Source organism: Canis aureus, chromosome 15, assembly GCF_053574225.1.
Source record: "Canis aureus isolate CA01 chromosome 15, VMU_Caureus_v.1.0, whole genome shotgun sequence".
Classification (NCBI taxonomy): Eukaryota; Metazoa; Chordata; class Mammalia; order Carnivora; family Canidae; genus Canis; species Canis aureus.
The window spans coordinates 35,400,495-35,423,931 of record NC_135625.1 but is presented as its reverse complement, the minus strand read 5'-3'; the positions used below and the strand labels follow the sequence as shown (position 1 = coordinate 35,423,931).

Sequence of the window (23,437 nt, the reverse complement as noted above, 5' to 3'; positions counted from 1 at the left end):
GCTGGTAAGAAGAGAATGACACAGGCATAAAAATGAGACCAAGGATGGGGGTGAGGAAGGGGGCGGGAAGCATCAAGACATCTTCCTAGTTCCTGGTTCTCATTTCTTTCTAAATCTGGCAGCATTCAAATCTGCTCTGAGGTTTTGTGATATACTGCTTAGTTCCTTTCTTTCTTCTTCTTCTTTTTTTTTTTTTTTTGCTTAAGCTACCTTGAATTATTAATTTTATTTCTGTTATTTGCTTATTTGCTGGCAGAGCTGCCTTGATGACTTGAGTAAATATTCCAGGTAAACTTCCATGACCACTGGTGGGAGTGAGGGTAGGCTGTGTGGTGAACAGATCTCTGCTGCCCCCTTTCAGGCTTGTCCCACATGCCTTACACTCTGTGCTTCAAAACTGTGTTTCCCTTGAAGGGGCTCTGGAGAAGAAAATACTTTGACCTTGAGTTCCCCTAAGGAATCAGCCCTGAGCTATGTGAAACCTAAGAAAAACAACAGCTTTCTTTTCAAAATGTCAACATATCCTTGTGTTGTGAGAGCTGGAGGCTTGATTGTGCCTCTGGGGCTGACAGTTCTTTTGTTTTGGAAAAACATCCTACAGGTTTTGCAAAATTAAAGCCCAGATCCTCTGCTGGAAAGGGGAACAATGAGAAGCTGAATTGCTCTGCATTGTTATGTCAAAGGTTGTCTTCCTCAAGGGTACAATAGCATCTCTGAGATTATGTGTGAGAACAGGCTGGCTTGTGAGACAGGGGAAGGAAAAACTTGCTCTACTTTTTGTGCTTTTCCCTACTGCGGGTGGTGGCTGAGGCCAGAGCCTCTGACGCCAGCCTGCCTGGGCTGAAGCTCAGCTCTGCTTCTGAATCAGTCAGAACCCAGTCAGGAGGCAGAACCACAACAGTTCCTTGAATAAGAGAATTTAATAGAAAGAATTATTAATGAGGCAATGAGGTGTTAACTAGGTGACTAAAAAGTATCACAGAGGTAGCAACTAAAAGCAGCAGCTATCACACCTAGGGCTGAAGGAACAAACAGGAGACACTGGAATAGTTAAAATTTAAGTTATTGAAGAAGGAGCCCCATGGAGATGAAGCACAGACTTCTGAGGAGTGGCCGCTGATTGGCTGGTGCTGGGGTGTCTGAGTTGGAAGGAGGGGCCCGTGGGACCCACGTCTCCCAAGAGGATGGTGATGGTTGCCTAGTTCTGGTATCTTGGGAGGTGGGCAGAAGAAGGAGGTGTTTCTGTAAGATGCATGAGAGGGTGCATGGGCATGTTGTAGGTCCCCATGTCTTCACCCAGCTTTCAGCCAAAGCTTATTGTGTGGTGACAACCTGGTCTCACCTTTATTTTGTGAATTGATGGCTGAACCCATGTCCTGAGCTTAGGGCAACACATGATGGAGATCCAAAGTCATCTGAGAAGGCTGGTTTTGAGATGGCTAGAAGTAAACCGTAGAGGTGAGCTACTGAGAGCCACATGCAGACCACGCAGATAAGGGACAGATGGGATCCATTTGTGGAAAACAAAAGCATACCACAGGGACTCCCAGAAATATGGTGGGGAGAATTCGGTCAAATGGAAATGGGTGGAAGTGTGGTGTTTTTCTCCATTGGATGGGAACCCCCAAATGTAGGACGACAATCCCATTGAAGCCAGTGGTGTGGGTGGTAAAAAGATTTATCCAAGAGAGAACAAGAGATATAAGTTCATTGAAAATACTACAAGGAAGGGCACCTGGGTGGCTCAGTGGTTGAGTGTCTGCCTTTGGCTCAGGGCATGATCCCGGGGTCCTGGGATCGAGTCCGCATCGGTGTCACCACCGCATCTGTGACACCACCACCGCATTGGTGTCACAGAGGGAGAAGCACCACCTGCTTCTCCCTCTGCCTGTGTCTCTACCTCTCTCTGTGTCTCTTGTGAATAAATAAATAAATAAAACCGTAAGGAAAAAAAAAGAAAAGAAAATACTGCTAAGAAGGGTGGGCAGGACAGCAGAGTAGAGACTGTCTGCATTGAGGCAGTGGATGGAGGCTGTTTTTAAAGGAGGAAGGTGAGGCAGTAGGTAGGACTATGTATGGGATTTACCCTTTTCTGGTAGCTGTGCCTAATTGATCAGTTAGGGCTTATGGATATTTTGAGATGGGTCTTCCTTGATGGGACTGTGTGTATTCATCCAGCTGGTCCCTTCCAGCCCTTTTGCCTTGCTCAAGATTCCATTGCTCAAGCCTGTTGTCTAAAAGCGGTCTCTACAGGGAGGACTTAGGCTTTTGTCATTATGAAGTAACTCATTAGCTAATGATAGAGTCTGTGAGATATTATGATTACTTTGAAGAACACTTAGGAAACTTGGGTGTTTATGCACAATTTAATGAAAAAATACTAGAGTGAGATTGCAGAGTTAAAATGAATCTGTTTGATTTTCAATGAGCAATAAATCTTTGGGATTATCTTTTCCACTAGACAGAAATTATTTGCATTTCTAACCATCAAAAATAAAAAAAATTAATAATCTGGAAATTTTAATCTATAGTGAAAAATGAGATGAGCTAAATATATTCTCCTAGACAATCCTTGGGTGTCCTTTGCCTCCACATGATATTGAAAGGATATGTCACCCATGATTTTGCCTTAATCTAAAGCCTTGGATAAATTTCCTGACATTATTTAGGCATAAAATAATGGTATGATTTTGAAAGCTTCTCTAGAAGATTCACATAATTCTGCATGGAAGCTATATTAGAGTCCATCTAAGGCTTTGTTCTGTCTTGGGTTCTAGGGCACCTTTTTTGTATTGGCTACTCTCTTAGTCTTGAGCATTTCCAGTTGCTTGGATTCTATGTGGTGTACCAATACTTGGTTCCTGCTGTATGCCTAGATTATTTGACTATCTTGACAAGGACTGGTTATCCTGGCTTTGAACTTAAATAAACTGATCGGTAATGTTTTAAAATCATTGCCTTTGAGCACAATGTAGTTTCCAAACCACTTCTCCATTTATTATTTATAAATATAATATGTATGACATATGTGGTAACATGTTATACGGTGTGTGTGTGTGTGTGTGTGTGTGTGTGTGTGTAGTTGTGCGTCCAGATAAAAAGTTAATAGGGCAGCCCCAGTGGCCCAGCCCTGGAGACCCAGGATCGAGTTCCATGTCAGGCTCCCTGCATGGAACCTGCTTCTCCCTCTGCCTGTGTCTCTGCTTCTCTCTCAGTGTGTGTTTCTTATGGATAAATAAATAAAATCTTACAAAAAAAAGTTAATAAGAGCAAAAGCCTGGATATATAAACCAGTTTTTTGTCACTGAAATAAGACCTACAATGGTACAGAAAATGCCATTAGACAACCTAATGGCCGTCTCAGCACCATTTCCCTTGCTGCTCCCAACTATTTGCATATTGTTGTTACCTGCTTAGTTTCCACACACATTTCTTTAACCCTTATAAAAAGTCTAAAAGTCCTTTTTAATAAATTCGATTAGTACATACTCTTTCATAAATTTTCTGCCAAATGAGCTAGAATGGATTTTGGTTTTTTAATCAAGAATGCTGATTGGGGAGGGGGGGCTTGGGTGGCTCAGTCAGTCAATCATATCTGCTCAGATCATGATTTCAGGGTCATGATTTAAGGGTTGTGAGACTGAGCTCCAATGTTGGCTCCTAGCTAATTGTGGTGCCTGTTTAAGATTCTCTCTCTTCCTCTGCCCCTCCCCTACCACTCATGCATGACCTCTCTCTCCAACTCTCTAAAATAAATTAATTAAATATTAAAAAAGAATGCTGATTGCTCTAAAAGATAATGAAAGGATTATATAACTACTCTTACTAATCTTAGAGAAAAATTAGAAAGCAGGAGATGTGCCAGAAAAATAAACAAAAGGAAGAAAAAGAAAGATTTCAGAAGACATGAACAAGGGAAAAAATTTATCCAACAGGATATTAAATAAATGGTGTATAACACTTGGAAAAGAAAATAGTCCTCTTGAGGAGTCCCTATGGATTCATTCAAGTGTCATGTTAAATGAATCTTCTTGCTTTTATTTATGTACCTCTAACTGTTATTCTTAACTCTTCAGGTTTATTTTTGGCTTCAATAACAAAACTAGGTATGAGGACTTAAAAGTGGTTAACAAGTTGATCATAATGAAAATAAAACACTTTTTTATAAATTTCTATCAGGACACCTTTGTGCGCATGGTAGAAAAAATTAAAATAGGGTAACTGTTGCAATTAGGGAATTTCAAAGCCTGCTTTAATGAAGAATTTGAAGTCACAACAAAAGATATCTACAGTAGCAATAGGACTGGAGAAAGGGTTAAAAGAGCCTAATACTCACCATGGAGGCTGTTTTTGTCTTGACTATATGTTAGTTTGGGTTCCCTTTAATAATGACAAATTTGAAGCAATTTTGCTAATGACATGGGAAAATGCTAAAATAACGTTATACCAAAAACGGGTATACAAAATTGCATGTATAGTTTGATCTCACTTGGGTAAAAATTATCTAGAAGAAAACTTGAGAGGTATATATTAAAATCTTAAAATGAACTTTGGATCACAGAATTATATATATATATATATATATATACATATATATACATATATACATATATATACACACACATATATATGCCTATATTATTTGTATAATTAGAGTCAAAAAGGAAAGAGAAGAGAGGCTTTGGGCATTCTGGAAGCAGAGAAAATATGAAATGTAATAACATACACCGTTTTGATAAGATTGTGAAAGAGAAGGCATTTTTCCTGCAATCAAATTCTTTGGGAATTTTTTCATATGGAGTTTCATAAGAGGGAAATAAATATCTTTTCTGATGCCTCCTCATGTACAAAATTTATACTTATATTAGAAGTAAAATAATTAACAGCATTAGAAGAATTAGAATAAGAACAATTTATGTTATTGTTTCTTGAAATGGCCTTTCATAAAAACCAAGGGCATAACATTAAAAGCAAAGTCAGTGAAGGTTAACTCTGGAAGGAACCACATTGTAATAAATAGATAGATTGTGAGGGGCTAACCTAGTCCAAGAATAGATCCTAGGAAATAATTGACTTAACCAAGGTCACAGAATATGTTAATGATAGAGCCAGAATTAGACCTTATGACTTAATTTTTCAGTCTGACAATGCTACCTTCCCTCTGCCTGGCCCCAAAGAAGAAATGTGGAGACTGGTTCCTATGACCGCCATCTATCATTGACTTGAATCCTTTACCCCAAAGTGTATACATACCCACCTTCCCCTCCGCTTACATTAAACTACTTTTAATTTCAAATCCTATCTTAGATGACTGTGTTTGTGTGTATGTGTGCATGTGTACTCATCTGCGTGTTTGTATATGTGAATGTCCTAGATTGACAAAGGCCTGAGGAGACTAGGACATATCCTACATCCAGATTTTAGCCACAACAGATTAAATGCTTGCCCTTCAATGATTAATGGAGAGAAATTAAGGTATAACTGATGGGAAATTTACAAGATGCTTTTAATATAATTAAAAATAATGTCTCTGTTGGCTCTTAACTCTTCTCCAAGCCTAGTATTGGCTTCTTTCCAGAACTAATACATTTCATCCAGCAATTGGAGAGCACATTTTAGGAAAAAAAGTATTTCCATATTTGAATTCATACTTTACTGACTGAGGTGTAGTTTGTGAAATGTAATATTATGTTACTATATTATGAAAGAGTTACCAGGTTGCTGCTAATAACATTTTCAGGAAATCATGGAATGTTTTTAAGAGCAGGAAGAAATATACAGGTTTATCTAAACTTGTTTCACTTTACAATTGAGGAAATTGAATAGTAACCATGAATCTGTGATTTTCCTCTCTTCATTCTTTCATTTGAAAAATAATTTTTGAGCATCCTTTATGTGTCAGATCATGCAGTAGCTCTTAGAGAATTAAAAATCAAAGGCCTTGATTCATAGCCTTAAGAAATAACATACTAGGAGAGGTGCAGCATGCATTAATAAACATTAATCTATCAGAGCATATGTTACATTGCATTATAGTTATATTCCTACAGTTACAAGGATAAGGGAATAGTGCAGTTTGCCTGGGTGGCCAGGAAGGCTTCTCCAGAGTGCATAATGTTTTATTTGGGCCTTGAAAAATGAGCAGAAATACACCAGCTTCAGAAACAAGGGAAGAGTATTCAAGAAAAAGGGAAATGAGTGGCATAGGATAGAAGCATACAGGTACTATGCTTCTAAGAATTGGCCTAATGCTTAGGGAGTGATTGAAGTTAAGATTGCCCAAGTAGGCTCTGATCCTAACTTTGATAAACCTTATTCTACAGGTAATGGGAAGCTATTGCATAATGTTAAGCAGGGAAATGACATTTTATACTTTCACTTGGGTCTCTATTTGAGAGAAATAACTGGTTGCATCGTGGAGGATGGGCTGGAAGGAGACAAGTTCAGATGAAAATGATGAGATAATGGACAAGACCAATGAGAATGCACCTAACAAAGAAGGAAAGGTTATTTATGAGGTTAGAATTGGCAAGACCTTATGGCCGTGAGGGATAAGAGATAGGGAGGAGCCATGGGGAAAAGTGAAGTTTCTGGTTTTGAAGAAAAGTCCTGGTGATGCCATACAAATAGGCTGTGAAATACATGAAGTATGGTAGGAACAAAGTTTTCAGGTGGTGTTAGAAATATTCAGCTTACCCATGATGGAACATTTAAAGGGAAGATAGATACATGGGGAATAATTGAAAATTGTGTCTTACACTCAGAAGAAAAGTCTGGACTGGTGTTACTGATTTTGGAGTTGTTAAAGTAGGTAAAAATTGTAGCAAGGAAGAGGAATAGAGATGGTAGAGAGGTCTAAGAGCAGAATGCTGGGGCATACTATATTAAAGGGATGGTTGGGAGAGAGGAACTAGTATAAGACATGGTTAGAAAGAATTATTTATGTGATAAGAAGAGAATGTACAGAACAGTGTTGTGAGAATTGTGTTAGTAATAATGCTTTCAGCTACAATTAACAGTCAAACTCAAAATGACTATGACTATGATGTTAGAGTGATTTATCTGCTCATGTAACAACAACAATAATGATAACAATAAAACCTCCAGAGGTAACTAGAACAGACAGAGAACAGGTGTCTTAATCACAAATCCAGCTTCATTTCTTTCTGATTTTCTCAGAAATACCCGTCTCTGGGTGTTCGGTTCATCCCTAAATGCTAGGAAGATGGCTAGAGTAGTTTTGGACTTCTCATCCACACGCAAAAAAGGACTTTCTTCCAGTGGTTTTTATCTCAATCTTGCTCTTTCATTTTATTTGTTTGACAAACCTACTCTTGAACCAATCCCTCAGACCAGTAGAATTCCATATGCTGGTTGCATTAGGCTTGGGTTTCTGAAATTATCACTAGCATAGAAAGTAGAGATTGGAGACTCATTGATCCCTCTGTTGTCTCACAAAGTGCAAGACTACTAATCAAAGAAGGTGAGGCAGGATGGGTGTTATGTAGGGGGGATATCTGTTACGAAAGCCTAGAGAGGATAGAGTTTCAGAATGAAGGGGTAAAGCCTTCATATAAATAGTTGCAGATCAACTAGGATAGGTATTATAGGGAGATCATTAAATCTGTCAATTCATGGTCATTGGTGTCCTCTTGTGAGACCTTTTTGAGAAGTGCTGGGGCTGCTCTTGCAGAATACTCTGAAGGAGTGTGACAGCAAAGAGGAGAGAGATGGGGAATGCTAATGTTAAATCAATTGCAATTCAATGAAGCATATAAATTCCTTTGGAAATATTATTCTATTTCATTGATAAATTTACATCAGCTCACTCCTTTCCATGTCGAAAGGAGGAAATCAATCCTGTCATTTGGAAAGACTGCAGCAAGTCTGTGAACAAAAGGAAGAAGATACACAAAGAGAGTGATAAATATATATGGGCCGATGAAAGGTGGCCACTTAAAATTTGAGAGATGAGCTTTACATAAACATTTCATTGGAATCAGAATCATGACATATCATCAGATTGTTTTTAGTTGGTTTCTTTGCTGCAAATAAAAAAAAATGCTTACGTTTCATTTACAAAGTCAGCCTTAGCAATATTATATGCACTTTGTAATTGCACTGTAATTACATTAAGAGGGGGAGGCAATTTTCTTCCAGTGTGGCCAACCACTCTGAAGATTGGTATAGAAAACCAATATGGCATGGTTAGTCAATGTCAAGGCATAGAGTTTCTAGATTTCTAAAGCTCGAGGTATACAATAAGTTTTCAAACTCTAAGGTCACCAAGAATTTAATATTAATTCTGTGAATATAATAATAATAATATTGAAGTTATCCTCATGTGGCTGAGAGGTGTGTTATTTCTTAGAGAAAATAATTCTAGTAATAATATCAGTTTCATTTTCATAGCATTTTTCACAATTTATACCGTTTTCTTCCCAAGTCATAGTCAGCTTGGGAATTAAGAATAGATCATGATATCCTCATTTTCAAATATGAAAACAGAGTCCTAAAGAGTTGCTTAATGATTAGCTGAAAATGACCAGTTATCTTGAATGGTGACTTAGCTTCTGGGTTGCAGCTATTCCACAGTGAATGGAGACATATCAAGACATGAAGAAAGGGATTCCAGGGAATATGTGAAGACCGTGATGAAATGGGGAGAGGTGCCTTTCTCTCTGATTGGACCAAGTGAGGGTGAAGGTGAGACTTCCAAGATAAATAGCTGGACTTGATACAGTCTCAGGCCAAAGGATGAAGACGGACAGGAAGTTCACTTAATAGAGAATTAAATTTGGAAATGACTTTAAAGAGCATTCTAATATGCCCTGTCCTTTTAGCACAAGGATGTCAAGGCTCAGACAATTCTGAGCTGGGTAACAGGTGAATTCTTCCCCACTAGCCCTGTGACTCCTAGCCTACTGCTCCCTCCACTTCCCTAAGTCACAAGTTGGAGACCTCAAGAGAAGGAGCATAAGCCTGATGGAGAAGCAAATATAGAGACAGGTGGTGTGGTTCAGAGGTTCATCACTAGCAAAATTCAGAGAATAGGGGAAGTGTCATTTCCTTAGTGCCAAGGGAACAATTGGTCTAGTCAAGTAACTGTGTGAAGGTTTCTAAAGGGGAGTGTAAGAGATTCAAAGTCAGAAGGAGGAGCTCTCCAAGTGTTACCTGCGATGAACATGTCCTGATAAATTATGAAGCTGGCATTGGGACATATCCCACATTCTCTGCAAAGATACTGAAATATTTAGAAACTTTCTATAGTGTTGTAATTTGTCTTGATTTGGGGAGAGGAAGTTGAATTTTTAAAACTGCAGATACTTTCCAGTAATAGATAACTCTCTTTTGGGGGATAAAGGTAGAGCGGGGAATGCAATTTCTGTCTGATTTATTTCCCTTAGAGCAAGAAACAAATAGCCTTGTTTATTATTAGTCATAGTTATTACACTATTCATAATCTGTTTTCCCATAAGTATAGTGCTGCAATGATGAATGACAACATATGTATAGAACAAAATAAATTTATTGCAGGATGTATTTCCAGTGACATGAACCAGAAATTATGTCTGCAATATGTTTAAGCTGTGCTGGGTAACTCTAATTTTGCCCAAGAACTCACCTTGGATAAGGATGAAGAAGAAAGGGTAAGATGAGCAGACACATTCCTAACTGGTATTTGATTGCAAGATCCCCTCTCTGAACACAGGGTCATGTCTTGGTCATTTTTTTTTTTTATTATGCAGAGTCTTATTCATAGTACACAAGGAAATAAATGTAGAGTAGGATATATTGAAACAAAGTGACTTTTTTATTATGATTTTCCCTCCATCACAATGATTAACATATATTGAGTGCTTACTCTATGTTAGAAACTGTTTTAAGTGCTTTATATGTTTTAATTTACTCAGTCCTCATAACAACCCTGTAAGGTAAATATAATTATCACTTCCTCTGAATAAAATAAGGAAAACTAGGCACAAAGAGATTGTGCAATTTTCAAGATTAAATAACACAGCTAAATCAATTAGATCTGGGATTTAATCTCGGACTTGCTGACTATAGATGCTCCTTTCTTAATCACTACACTCTCCTGCTTTGTCTGTGGTGTGTGTGTGTATGTGCGTGTGTGTGTGGTGTGAGAATATATTTGCCTCCAAATTGCTATTGATTTATACCGCTATAATTTATTTTATGATCTTCCCTTTCCTCACTGAATTATGTTGCAAATATTAAAGCCTTACTTTTATGTTTTATTCAATTGATGTTTATCTATTCTTGTGTCAGTACCATGCTGTAATTCCATAACATCCTTTAATATCTGTTTGGCCTACCTCTTATTTTTCAAAATTGTTGCTGTTTCTCCACATTACTCTATCTTACCTTTCTTGTGTTCAACGTGTTTTCCTGACTTAGGAAAAACTCTTCCTCCAGAGTGAGGAGATGTTAGGCCAGGAGCATTTCTTTCTAATGAAGGAGAAAACAGAGCTTAAAATGGACTCTGAGACAAATAAAAAAAAATAACCTTAGGATGGGGGTAGAGGCAGGGGGTTGGGCACTCTGGCCTTGCCCTTTTTTAGAGGAAGGTATGTGTGCGTGCATATGTCCATTTATAAACATATATGTTTTCATTTTTTTCTGGGCTTCAGTTGACATCTTTTTTGGATCCAGGAACGGTGAAGGATTTGGGAAAGCAATTGTTTTAGTTCGCAAAATAGCAACTCTGGGTGGAGGGGACCTGAATTTTTTCTAGGCCAATGTATCTTTGAAAAGATGGTTGCAAATAAGAAGAAGCCAGTGGAATGGTAGAAAAATGATTCAGAATGCTTCAATTATCTTTCTTTTGGGATAAGTCTTGGTGATATTCAGCAAAGAATCATCAGCAGTTATGCGCTAGGTGATATTTATCTCTTATTTGATCTCTTTGTGTCCACTCAATTCTATAAAGTAGGTGGCATGATGAAGAAGCAGAGGATCAGATCAGTGGGGTGACATAACTCATCAGGATAACACAGACCTGAGTTAAAATCTTTGGCATGGTTTACAGGCCCTTCACTATCTGGCCTCTGCCTATTAGACCCCTCTCATAACATCTAAATTCAATCACACAGGAGTTTTCTCCCAGTTCCTTAAATCTGTCTTGTTTGCTGTGGCAGAGGCATTGCCCTGTATTCCCTAGAACATCTTCTTTACTTCCCAAGCATGCAGAAAACTTGCTTTATCAGCCTTCTCTGGATTTTGGTGGGACCATATGACTAATAGGCATGAGAGTGATATATAATATTCTTAGACCTGGCCCCTAAAGCACTTCACATCCTTGAATATGTTTTCTGTTCCCCATCTACATAGCTGAATGTGCAAGACCCTTGGAGAGCAGATGGCAGGGGCTCAAGATAGTGCCCCTGTTTCACTACTCAGACAAGAGCTACCCAGTTCAGCTGCTCACAGAGCTGTGATCTGAGGAAAAACTTTTATCACGTAAGTATCTAAGATTTTGGAGTGGTTTGTTACAGCATCTAGTATTACCAACCATGACTAAAATCACTTACTCTAGACTAAAGGTTGACAATTTTTTTTTGAAGGCTCTGTCAAAAATATCTTAGGTTTTGCAGGCCATGCAGTCTCTTCTGCAACTCCTCAACTCTAGTACTATAGTATGAAAATGGCCTTAGGTCATATATGTGCGTGAACAGGAGGCATGGCTGGGTTCCAATAAAACTTTACTTAAAAAAACAGAGGCAGGATTGATTTGGCCTATAGGCCTATATGCTGACCACTGTACTAACCTAAAGGACTAGAAGAACATACTGTCTAGTCTTTCTCCATCTTTGGAGACTTTTCTGTCTTTCTCCATCACTCCTAGACTCAATCTACCTTTTGCCTGGCTGAACTGTGACTTACTCTTCATACCTCAACTACAACTTGAGTTCTATCCAAAGATGTTTCCTATCTCCCCCTGACCCTTTCTCTGCCTTCCCCTTTCAACTAGGTCACGACCTATGTCATATATTCCTTTAGTAGCCACCTACACTTCCTTTTTCATAATTAGCCTCCAATTTATAATTTGTTCTATGTTTTTCTTTCTCACTATTCTGGTCCCTTCATAAGAAAAAGACATTATGTCTACTTCATTCACTGTTTTATCTCTAGAACCTAATATAGGACCTGGCACAGAGTAGATGTTATAAATACATGTTGATTCAATGGGTAACTATAAGGCATATATTATTAACCACTGCTTCAATATATAGAATCTGTGGAAACTCATCTTCCTTCCCCTTCCCTCTCCTCTTCCTCCTTGTCCTTTGGTTCTTGAGCTCAATATAGCCAAAAAGGAAGCCAAACCCACAATTATGGTATCATTGTCACACTCTTGAATGGAGAAAATACCACAGAGATATATATATTCAGGCACATTTCTTTGGTGTAAATACTGACCTTGTCTTCACCTCAGTCAATATTTTTTCTTTAAGACTATAAATCATGGGATGTCTTCTCATAAAAGCCAATCCGTGTCCCAGCTCTGAAAACTAATTCCATCTTGAGCCCCATAAATGAGAAGAAGCTATTTCTGAAGTTCTGTCATCATACTGCTCTAACACCTATAAATCTGAAAAGCTTTCCAATTTTCTTCAATATTGTACATATTAAGTTAGTGGACCATTCCAAACGGTCGAAGATAGTTCTGCCATATACAAATAGAGAAGGTAGAAGAAAATGAATTCTATTTTCAGGATAAAGAACAAATACAAGAAATAATGGCGGTTTAGAATAGGAACAGAAAGATCCATAAAGACTCTAACAGGGCAACCAACATAGACAGTCCATGGAGGGGATCCCTGGGTGGCGCAGTGGTTTGGCGCCTGCCTTTGGCCCAGGGCGTGATCCTGGAGACCCGGGATCGAATCCCACGTCAGGCTCCCGGTGCATGGAGCCTGCTTCTCCCTCTGCCTGAGTCTCTGCCTCTCTCTCTCTGTCTCTGTGTGTGCGTGACTATCATAAATAAATAAATAATTAATTAATTAAAAAAAAAAAAAGACAGTCCATGGAGATGAACCTGTAGTTCTGTTAAGTGTTGGGTTTGATCTGATAAAATGTGGGGGTGGAGAACTCAAATGCTTCCTATGCAAATTCACAGTGCAGCTAAAATTACTGGGGCTACTAGCTGAGGGGTGAGAGGTGTTTTTGAGTTCCTCATGCGTTTCCCAGTGACATCTGAACCTAAGGCAGGAGTGGCAAACTCCATCTGGGAAGGGCCCAAAGGCATTTTCCTCAGAGGCAGCAGCAGCTTGCCTCTTCCCTTGTTGTGCAGTCATGAAGAGTCAGTAGGAGTTTGTGCAGGTCTGTTAAAGAAGGGGCCAGGGTGTTGATTCCTAAGTAACTGCCATGTCAGTCACGGTGCCATTTACATCCTTCAGTCTAAGACATAGCCTAAGAAGTACCTTAAATATGATATACTTTGGGGAATAAAAGTAAATTACTAATTTTTTGTCATATAAGAAAGCCTCACAGATCCCAGATTGGGAGTTCATAAAATAATAACTGGCCCCAGGATACCTGGGTGGCTCAATGGTTGAGCATTTGCTTTCAGCTCAGGGCATGATCCCGGGGTCCCAGTATCAAGTCCTCATCAAGTTCCCACAGGATGCCTGCTTCTGCCTCTTTGTATCTGTATCTTTCTTTAATAAATAAATAAAATCTTAAAAAAAAAGAATAGCCGGCCCTGATTCATTTACAGAAATGAATCAGCACCCCAAATCTGGTTTCTTGATAATAGCTGGAATCTTCATCTCTGACAAGGCAGAGAAAAGCCTAACTGGACTGTCATCCTTCTGTCCCTAGAACCCCACTCATTGGATTATGTCATAAATATTTGCTGAATTTATAAATGAATGATGCAATTGACTGGATGGATGGATGGATGCATGAGACAAAAAGAAGAAAGAAGAGAAAGAAAGAAAGAAAGAAAGAAAGAAAGAAAGAAAGAAAGAAAGAAGAAAGAAAAAGAAAGAAAGAAAGAAAAAGAAGAAAGAAAGAAAGAAAGAAAGAAAGAAAGAAAGAAAGAAAGAAAGAAAGAAAGAAAGAAAGAGACAGCAGTTCAAAGAGAGTCTAGTTAACATTTGGTCCGAAGTCCATCCATTTCCTCATTTTCTGATACTCTTTCTCACTTCCATAATGATCATTGGTCAAGGGGCTTTATCATAACAACACAACAACTAATCTGTATGTGGTACTTTTACGTACCTTTTTATACCTAATATAAAGCATTCAGCCTCCCTTTTCTGTGTGCATTTCATTTGCTCACGTCAGATGTCAATGAATAAGCAATCACCACTTTCAGCTTCATGTGAGCAGGGCACCTGTGTGACAGGTGTTCTGCTCAGCACTCAACAGACAGGACATGTTGTCATTCTCAACATAGATTACTGGGTTAAGAGACCTCGGTCAGTTACATTTAAAATGCAAGGCTTCAAATTATGCCTTCTGAGGGAATTCAGTGTGATCATTAGGATAAGTAAACACATCAGGCATTCAATATATATGCTGAGCCAAATGTAATAAAGGAAGAAAGAAACTTTTTTTCTTCACTGTGTCATTTTGTTTTGCAACTCTAAGCGTTACTGCATGCTATAATTCTCCAGAATGATGCTTAATTCTTCAGCTAAAATGCTGTATCAGAGATATTTCAAGCTAATTATTTGGCATTATAAGATTGTATTCTGTTCTCTAATAGCTTTGCAACATACTTTTTCATGAGAGCATTAGTGACTTTCAAAGATTAAAAAAAATGATTAAAGACAAATAACGATTATCTGGCTGGGTTGCCCGGGCTCATTGTTGTGTGGGGCTGAACCTCCGCTTTGGGAAAGTCATTTTATGCCCTGCTGCCTGGATGCTGGATTCTCCTGCTAATTAAACAGCCATATTATTTTCTTTCTCGCTTGCTTTTTTAAAACAAAGTCTATTATTTTTCTATTAGGGTAAATTTAGAGAACATAAAACAGCAAATATAAGAAGCAAAGTCACTCTTCTCTCTCCTTTTCTCTACATCCCCCCCCATTTATCCATCTGTAAATATTGAGCCCCGATTATGTGTCAGGCACTGTTCTAGGTACTGATATTGTCGTGACTTGCTAAATACCCATTTCAATGGAGATTAAGGTCTGTGAGTAAAATGTCCTGCAATGTAAGTGCAGCTAGTGAGATTTGTCTTTATTTCTTTGTCCCTTTATCTTTCAATCCTTCCATAACTCCCTTCACTGCCTTTTAGAAATTCCCTTCCCAGCATGTTAGGACTCAGGGGGTCCTTTGGTCTTCTTTATGCTGACATAAAACTTGCCTTCAAGAATGGTGCTGATAAGAGTTCATGACTAAAAAGCTAAAAAAGAATTCATGACTCCTGGTACCTTATAGCAGTCTGGGGTTTCTGGATTTCTTGGGCTCGATAAAGACAGTTTTTAAAACCAAAAGATAAAAGAGAGTCTATGTTTACCTGTGATAATGCTACATGAGCTAGACAAAACAGAAGACTTGCTTGGAATTTCTATCAATCTTTGATGTATAGAAGGAGAAAAAATATTACTAAAGTATAGCTTGACAAACAAAATCTTTGACAACAATATAACCAAGGGTAAAAATAAAAGCTCATCCTCTTTACTGGTGACATTTACAGAACTGAAGGCAGGTGTGGGCAAAGCCTGGTAGGCAGGTTCCTACTGCTGTTTAGGGGAAATACTGGCCTTGCCTAAATATTTCATATTTTCCTGCAGTAGGAAGAGAGAGGAGCAAGTGGAGTGCGGCAAGGGGAACTGCTAGTAGTCTGCTTTCCTGGAAACTGCCTGGTCCTCTGAGAACATGGAAGCCTCTTTAATGGATGCCATCTCATCTTGCTAAAGATGACCTGAAAGGGTGCCTGTTATATAGCTCAAGAGCCTCTTTGGGTACTGGAGTCCTGCATTACTCAGAGATCAAAGAGAAGAGCCCTTCCTCCAGATTTTGAATATCAAGATTTTTCTCTAAAGAGATTTTTCTTCTATGCTTCTCTGGGCTGCTATGAATTTGCAGCCCAACTGAGTGGGCTAACAATGTCTTTTGAAAACATACCAACTTGTGGTCATCAGAACACTGGTGACATTCAGTCACAAAAGAAAACCAGGGAGAGAGGGATCTCAAAGTGGCCTTGGTGACAAAAGGGACTTCCGCATTGAAACATGTATCTCAGGCAAGGGTGTCACACAATGAGCAGACTGTGACCAGCTGACATTTCATCAGTGAGTCGCTGCTCAAGTATTTGGAAGGGATGCATTGATCCCACTCTCCTGGAAAACCCCAAAAGCTCTCATAAAATGCCTGCTTTCATTTAGCTGTTGTTAAAACAACTAAAATTCCCTTCTCATAATTGTTGGGACATCTCAACAATATAGTCCTTTCTCTCCCAGCTTGCAACTCAAACAAATATTGTTTCATTTATTTCTTGCGGGTTCCCCAGTCTCATACCCATGTAAACAACTTTTCATGTTGAAAGGCATTTTCCAGGACTCCCTGAGGGTGGCAGTATTGTTCACACGTGAGTGACTAATACAAGAAATTAGGCACCTGTTAGGGAAATGATTTAAGGAGCATGGATTTACACTATCAAAATGAGCAAAGAATATAGTGAGGAGTGAGAATTCCTTTGGGCCTAGAGTATAACTAATGCCCCCAAAGCCATTTGTTCCAACGTGCATACGAAGTGCAAAAATAAAAGATGAAACCTAAAATGCTCATGTCAACAGAAATAGATGAATAAAAGTGGCAATGCAAACACTATTTCAAATAGGCTCAATTCCAGATAATTACTTAATACAAGCTTACTACCCACAATGCCGTAGGGTCTATGAGTTAGCCACAGACAGCTGGCTGGGCAGATTTAGATGATGTCAATTCACCAGGAATTTTCCAGGAGGAGACAGGCTGCTATTGCTCTCATCCAACTTAACTCTCCAAGAATTTGCAATTCTTATTAGTAAACACCCTATTGTCCTTTGAGTTAAGTCATTTGGAGGTCATGTAGTAAGACTGGTCTAACAAGATATTTCACACTTATGCTTACATGAAAACAGCTTCTCAGAATACTCCACAGTGGAATTGAGCAGCTAAAATTGAGTGAAATTCATTGGTAATTTTAAATGGGAAAAAGAAATCATTATCCATAGTATTGATTGGTAAAGGGATGTCTATTTCTAGGCACAGTCAAATCAATCACTTCCTGTAATCACTGTGTCATTGGGCATACCTGATGATGATGTCATAGTGTCACCTAGGAACTTGGTAAATAATTGATGTTAGACTCTGAGTGGAAATTTTTTTTTAAGATTTATTCATGTACTTTTCAGAGAGAGAGAGAGAGAGAGCACAAGAGAGAACATGTGTGCAAGCATGTGTGAGTGGGGACAGGGGCAGAGGGAAAGGAAGAGAGACAGTTCTCAAGCAGACACCTTGTTGAATGCAGAGCCCTACATGGGGCTCAATCCTTAGACCCTGAGATCCTTACCTGAGCAGAAATCAAGAGTCGAGTCGGACACTCAACCAACTGAGTCACCCAGGCGCCACCCCCCCACCCCAGTAGAAATTTCAAAAGGATACATCAAGCAGATGAAAAGGCAAAGCTGCCATTTAGTTTCTACAAACAAGTCAGGGATGTAAGGAAAGCCCCTGAATATGGAAAGCTGGGAATATCCAGGTCTTCCCAGAAGACTTCAGATTGAGACTTCCTCAATTTCTAGTTGAATCACTTCTACCTTTTATCGTTTGTGGTTAGTGGGGTTTTCCAGTTTCTAGGATTCTTAGAGAGAAGGCACAGATATCTGTATCCATATTAAAGGGACAAAAATAAGGCAGTGTAATTTTCCACTCTGCATTGCTTGATGTGGCAGTGAGCTGCCTGATATTGTATCCCACATCAGTGTAAAGGGAAAAAGAATAATATCTTTTTTACTTAGAAGACAACGTTGGAAGTCCTACATCTCGCAATGACCAGCTGATTTAATGGCAGTCACCCCAGTGGCTCAACTCCAACAATGAACCCAAAGCTTTGCCTGCCAAGTAGCCACAGCTGCTGCTTCTGCCATTATTGGAGCCTCTACACTCCCAACAGAGTTTCCCCTACCAGATTTCTGCTTTCTTCCCACAAATGAGACCTGGAAGATATACATGTGCCCAACTGTAGACCAAATAGTTGGATGGGTTATTCTTTAAAGGAGAGGAATAAGGAAATATGTGCCAGCCAACTGACATGTAAACTACAAAAGAGATGCCTTCTGTCTCTGTTGAAGAGAGATCCCAGCACAGCTCAGTAGTGAACTCCCTGAGTGCTGTCATCTCTGTGGTGTCCCGTGATTACTAGTCTGCCATTTACCCTTCAAGGGCCAATCCTTTTTTTTTTTTTTTTCAAGGGCCAATCCTGAAGTCAATGTTGGTGCTATGCCAACAGAGATTCCAACTCGTTTTTTTTTTAGTTAAATTAGTTATTTTGCAGTAACTGTGGAATTAGGGGACTCTCACTTAAAATCATTCCAGTTTCCCAGTCTAGACATGGAATATGCAATTTTAAGAAAGTAGAGACAAGGAGCAGGGAAGAAATCAGATTTTAGTAGGGCTTCAGACAGTAGGTATAATCTGCAACAGGGTTCTGCTACTACAACTATTTTTGGTATCACAAGTATGCAGAGGCTGTACCAGGGAGTTAATTTTATAAATTAATAATAAAAAAAAACCCCACAAAGGACCTACATTGGCATTTCTCATACTAGCACTTGCATAGGAAACACCTGGGAAATTTACTACAAATTCAAATCTCTGAGTGCCACCTGTTGAATCAGAGCCCTGGTCCCTTAGCATACAGGCAAAAATTAGGAGAGCTGATTTACAATTTAAATGGAGCTATGGTTCTCAAAATGTATGTAGTTCTCAGACTAATAGTATGAGTACCACCAGGGAACTTGTTAGAAATATACATTCTTGAGTCTTACCTTAGACCTACAGATCAGAAATGGAGTGGGCCCAACAAGCTGCGTTTAATAAGCCCTCTTGGTGATTTTGATACATGTAAAGTTTGGGAACCACTGGAAAAGAGAGTTCTCTATAGGCCTATAATGACATGAATTAGCTGTTGAATCAGAAATATGTGGGGGTGGGGCTCTGAGATCTGTATTTTTATTGTGCTTCCCTGGTGATTCTGCTGTACACTTGTTTGAGAGCAATCGATCTAGAAGAACAAAAGTTTTCTTTTCTTTTACCGAGGTATTGCCTGTTACCTCCAAGGCTAAGAACCAGATCATTCCTCTAGTTACTAAAAGCTCACCTACTTGGGCGAAGGGCAGGATAGAAACATAGATGTGTATATCCTTTACCAGCTTAGTGTAGATTCGTGTAAGTGAGCATGTGTATGTAAATATTCAAAATAATGATCAACTCTGCCCAAAAGACTGTTACTGTACTATGTCTAAAAATTAACCAGTTCTTCCTTCACTTTACTACATTGCTTGAAACTTTACCAATTAGAGATATATTTAGGTTAACAAACATTTAAAAAATTCAAATATAAGAGTAAGAGATTTCACAAAAATAGAATGAACATTCCTAAAATTTGAATAGAATACAAAGGACCCTGGGACAGCTGAATGGCTCAGCAGTTAAGCTCTGCTTTCGGCTCTGGTTGTGATCCTGGAGTTCAGGGATCAACGTCCCACATCAGACTCCTTGAGGGGAGCCTGCTTCTCCCTTGCCTTTGTTTCTGCCTCTCTCTCTTTTCTGTGTCTCTCATGAATTAAAAAAAAAAAAAAAAAAGAATACAAAAGACCCTGAATAGACAAAATATTCTTGGGAAAGAAAAATGAAACTGGAGGCCTCCTGATTTTGAATTACATTACAAAACTCTAGCAGTTAAAACAGTAAGGTATTGGCATACCTTATAGACACATAGATAAGTGGAACAGAATAGGAAGCCCAGAAATAAATTCATGTGGATGTGGCCAATTAACTTACAACAAGGGAGCCAAGAATATACAATTGGGAAAAGATGGTCTCTTCAATAAATGATGTTGGAAAAACTGGACAGCCACATGCAAAAGAATGAAACTGGATCCCTGTCTTCCACTGTACACAAAAATTTACCCTGAGTGGATTAAATACTTGACTGTAAGACTTGAAGCCATAAATCTCCTAGAAGAAAACATAGGTACTAAGCTCCTTGACAGAGGTTTCAGCAATTACATCAAAAGCAAAAGCTACAAAAAAAAAAAAAAAAAAAAGCAAAAATAAGCAAGTGGGACTATATTAAATGAAAAACCTTTGCACAGCTAAGGAAACCAACAAAATGAAAAGGCAACCTACTGAATGGGAGAAATCATATATCCGACGAGGGGCTAATACCCAAAATATATAAAGAATTCATAAAAAATCCCAAACAATTTAATTAAAAATTGGGCAGAAGAACTGAATAGACATTTTCCAAAGAATATGGCCAACAGGCACATGAAAAGATACTCAACATCAATCATCATCAGGGGAAGGCAAATAAAAACCACAATCAGATATCACCTCACACCTGTTGGAATGGCTGGCATCAAAAACACAAGAAACAACAAGGGTTGGCAAGGGTGTGGAGAAAAGGAACCCTTGTACATTGTTGGTGGGAATGTAAATTAGTGTAGCCTCTGTGGAAAACAGTGTGGAGGTCCTCAAAAAATTAAAAATAGAATACCCTATGATCTAGAGTTTCGACTTCTGGATTTTAATCCAAAGAAAATGAAAGCACTAAGTTGAAAAGATATATGCTGTATGATATATGAAAAGATATATCATGTTCATCACATGATATTATCCATATTCTAAGATAGGGAAACAATCTAAGTGTATATTGATGGATGAATGGATCAAGAAATTGTGACGTATACATATAGAGTAGTAGTATTCAGCCATAAAAAAGTATGAAATCTTGCCATTTGTGACAACATGGATGAACCCTGAGAGCATTATGCTAAGTGAAATAGGTCAGATAGAAAAAGACAAATACCATATGATCTCTCTTATATGTGGAATAAGCTAATAGACACATAGAACAGATTAGTAGTTCCCAGAGGCAGGGTAGGGGCGTGGGGGTAGGAGAAATGGGTGAACTTTTTTTTTTTAATTTTGAAAAATTTTTTAAATTTAAATTCATTTCCCAGAGTTAGGAGTCTCTCATGTTCTGTCTCCCTTTCTGATATTTCCCACTCATTTTTTCTCCTTTCCCTTTTATTCCCTTTCACTATTTTATATTCCCCAAATGAATGAATGACATAACATGAAAGACTCCTAACTCTGGGAAACGAACAAGGGGTGGTGGAAAGGGAGGTGGGCAGGGGGTGGGGGTGATTGAGTGACGGGCAATGAGGGGGGGCACTTGATGGGATGAGTACTGGGTGTTATGCTATATGTTGGCAAATTGAACTCCAATAAAAAAAAATAGTAACAAAAAAATAAAATAACAAATAAAATTTAAATTAATTAGGCAATATATAGTACATCATTAGTTTTAGATGTAGTGTTCAATAATTCGAGTTGCATATAACACCCAGTGCTCATCACATCATATGCCCTCCTGTTTTTTAGTTTAAATAAACTGAAGTTTTTTAAAAAAGAAAGCAAATGCATAAATAAGTGTTAATATTAGAAGAACATTTAGAGATCACTAATGTTATATATTTCTTGTATATAATAATACCTGTTCAGTACCTTTTCTCCAAGTGACATTTGTATCTGCAAATAAATTTCTCCCAGATGATAAGGTAGGCACTGCCCACTACCCCTTGCAATTCTATGCAGGAAGGTAGGGAAATAGACTACCACGACCAGCTCCAGCAAGATACTGTTGGAAGCCAACAGCCCTTCGTTATAGCTCTTTAGGTTGAATAAACAGGTCTATCTCATGGGGCCGGTTTTTAAAGAACATACAAACTGCCCAGAAGACCCACAGATCTAATCTCTCTGAATGAAGGGTTAGTGTGTCTCTCAGACATCACTTGGTATATTTTGACAGAGCCAGCCATTTTCCTCATAATCACCTGAGATACTAGGTATGTTCATCATGGCTGGACACCACCCAGACTGCCGGCAAGGTGCAGTTAATCTCCCAATGCAGTCTGTCCATTGCCAGGAAGAGGAGGAGAGTGTTCTGCATCCCTACAGAAAAAACACTGATATTCCAGTCAAGCACAAAAATTATGGAGTTTCTGGCAAGTTCTGAGGATCATATTTGGTTTGGTAGGTCCAGATGCTTACACAAACCAAGGTCATATCTATGTATGAGCCCTGCTGATAGAGCAGCCTCTGTCGGGTGAGGAACAGACTACTTCTGCTGAATTGTGCATGGAGAACATGAAAAAGTCTACTGCTGTTTTTTACTATCCATATTTTTCCTAGTCTTTGTTCTTTTCTGTCTGGAACGAAGACCTCTTTCTAAGCAAGACCCCGGCTACCCACCAAACCTCAGAATCCTACCACTGTCTCTGTCTCTGTCAACCTGCTTCAGGAGACCTCTCTTCTGCTTTGATCCATCACCTCTTTCTCAGGCAATCCAGATTGGCCATCTAGGGGCAGATGTTTTCTTGCTAGGAAGAGGTAGAGGTACAGCTGTGTGAGAGTTTAGTAACTGACATTTGCATTCCCGAAAAGCATATGTACTCCTTTTCTGTACTCTAAACAAAGCCCTCTATAAATAATACATCTTAAACATGTGGCACTGCTACCTTCTCTTGCTGCTTCCCATTAGTTTAGTACCTCTTGATGATGAACGGCTCTTAATGAAGTTGTTGCTTTTAGATATCCTAAAAGCAACAGGCTCATAAAGATCAATCGGAATGTTGAGTAGAAAGCAACCTTCCAGAAGTAGAAACAAAGAGTAATGCTCTTCAATTTGTGCTGTACTCTTATATCTTCCTGTGAAACTGGTGAATCTGATCCTACATGACCTCTTGGATAGAGAGATCCTTCATCTGCTTGGACATCATATTAAATCATTCCTTGAACAAACACTGAAGCTTGCATAGATAGCATTCTCCCTGGGAAAATCCCAAGGAATGTGAGTTTGGAAGCCCATAGATATGACACTGTGTATAATAGGAAATGTAACTTCCTGAAATTAGGTAAGATGTTAGTGATTTTGCTATAAGACTCACCCTCTAGAATAATCAAAGATGGCCAGAAGCTATTGGTGATTGACTGATTGGTTGATTTAAAGATTTTGTTTATTTATTCATAAAAGATACAGAGAGAATCAGAGACACAGGCAGAGGAAGAAGCAGGCTTCTTGCGGGGAGCCTGATGAGGGATCAATCTCCAGACCCCAGGATCCGGAGATTGGACCCCAGGATCCGGAGCCAGAGGCAGACACTCAACCACAGAGCCACCCAGT

General features: G+C 38.8%; 1 long non-coding RNA gene across 1 annotated transcript; it reads left to right on the top strand.

Moving 5' to 3' along the window:
* Window positions 1–9,532: 9,532 nt before the first annotated feature.
* On the top strand, window positions 9,533–16,718 carry LOC144283998 (uncharacterized). The gene is made up of 3 exons (XR_013352480.1): window positions 9,533–9,650; window positions 11,353–11,481; window positions 15,774–16,718. It is a non-coding gene; the product is annotated as an uncharacterized LOC144283998 (long non-coding RNA).
* The last annotated feature ends 6,719 nt before the right edge of the window (window positions 16,719–23,437 follow it).